Source organism: Pteropus medius, unplaced genomic scaffold (assembly GCF_902729225.1).
Source record: "Pteropus medius unplaced genomic scaffold, Ma_sr-lr_union100, whole genome shotgun sequence".
In the NCBI taxonomy this organism is placed as follows: domain Eukaryota; kingdom Metazoa; phylum Chordata; class Mammalia; order Chiroptera; family Pteropodidae; genus Pteropus; species Pteropus medius.
The window spans coordinates 25458993-25460913 of record NW_024340849.1 but is presented as its reverse complement, the minus strand read 5'-3'; the positions used below and the strand labels follow the sequence as shown (position 1 = coordinate 25460913).

At 37.2% G+C, this 1921-nt stretch overlaps 1 pseudogene; it reads left to right on the top strand.

Moving 5' to 3' along the window:
- Nucleotides 1-1921, top strand: part of LOC120589202 (tubulin alpha chain-like) — a 3013-nt pseudogene continuing 1092 nt past the window's right edge.

Sequence of the window (1921 nt, the reverse complement as noted above, 5' to 3'; positions counted from 1 at the left end):
ATGGGAGAAGGAGCACAGTATCCTAACTGCACTCTGAAAGTCAAATGCCTGACAGCACACCCACCAAGGGTAGGATTTACTTGGGGGAAGAGACGGGAATCAAGAAGAACAGGTCGCAATGTGAATATTTATTATGGGACATTTAGAGGGTAAGAGAGATCTATCAAGATGGGATAGAAAGCATCCATGGAGATCAATCTTATCTGTACCCTCAAAGTCAACATCTCTTACCTCCATCAAACCCTTCTCTGCAAATTGTCTCCATATCTGGTCACATTTTTCAATGACTAAAATTCTTTCTTCAGATGTACTGGTGCTAGAAATCCAAAATGCTGACTTAAATTATTATCATGATTGTTTATTCTCTCCTTGGTGCCTATGCTATGCATGCACACACACACACATTTGCCTTGTTGATTGACAACACAGATTAAGAAAATATGTACTGATTGTTTGTGTGTCTTCTAAGTATTTGCATGAAGAAAATGTTCATAGAAATCTCACAAAAATTCAACAACTTGAGCCTTGTTATAGTTGTCACTGTTTCACAGATAAGGAAATGGCGTCATGTAAGAAAGCTAAGTGAGTCAATAACAAGCCAGTTAGTCAGTGGAAGAGCTCTACAGTATTTTGACAGCATGTTCCTTTGCTATAACACATTACTTTACCTTTGACTTCATTACCATATCTGGTTTTGCAGTTCGAATCTTTTTTTTTTTCTAGATACTTTTTTCTGAATATATTCATCTACAGAATTCTCTTCCTTAAAGTTTGCTCTAGTAATAACATTAATAATAATAATAATAATATATTCTGATAGAAAAGAAAGGAATCATAAGCTTTGAAAGGTAAACATCCTTTATATTTTCTTTCTTCCCATAGCGTCTACCACATCCTTATCCAGAGAGTCTAGAAACATAGTACGTGCAATGCAATTAATCCAGCTACGAGATTCATAACAAGTAAAATACAAGCCATCAGTGCCTTCTGTTATTTTATTTTATTTTATTCAGGGTGTTTCTACTTCTGAAATGCTTGGAAAATACCAAAGCTTTTGGGCACCCAGGATTCTGTCAGATCTCATTTGTGCCAACCTTTAAGGGTGGCTGAAGAAGCTTATTTTGACACATAAATTTTAGTCCTATATTTTTCAGCTGCTAATATTTCAAGTTGAGCCAAAATATGAACAATATCTCACCAACCCTACCGTATTACATTATGAAATTGAGAATCGCATTAATGAGATAATCTAATAGGTGTTTCTCAGACAGGATAAATGTATGCCATCATTTTCTAAAGGGCAAGGAGAAAGGGGCTTTCGATTGGAAGCAGTTGATAGTAAGAAGAGAATTCAGCCCAAGTGAGTGTTTGGGCTTCTTTCTGCAATAGATGTCATCCTCCCAGCCAGCCCTCCGGCAGCATATTCTATAATCTGGAAGACTTGGTTCTAGTTACTATCCTGATATTTCTCTGCAGCATGAAAATGAAGTTACTAATTGCAGGTAAGCATAAAATTTTCCTGGAATCGTTTGCCTTTAATATAAGGTGTTAGCTTTTGTACATAAGATGAACCAGATTTAAGAAAATTTCTTTTTCTCGGTGTGAGGAGTTGTAGATAGTAAGCTACCTCCAACTTTGGGAGGGGGTGGGGGATTGTAATCCCTCAAGCAAACTACTTTGATATTTCTTAAGCCTTAAAAATATGTGAATGTCCTGAGAAAGCAGGATTAAGAGCAAATCTCCAAAGTCTCCCTCTAGAACTTTACCCAAGTCACCAAAGAGATAATAGGAGGGGGAAAGATATTTACCAATGCTAAATCGGAATCCTGGCATGTGCGCATGATAGAACTAAATCAAAGGAAGATGGCGGGAGTGGAAACAAGAGCCATTCCTGTGAATGGGTGAAGGAAGGAAGGAAGGG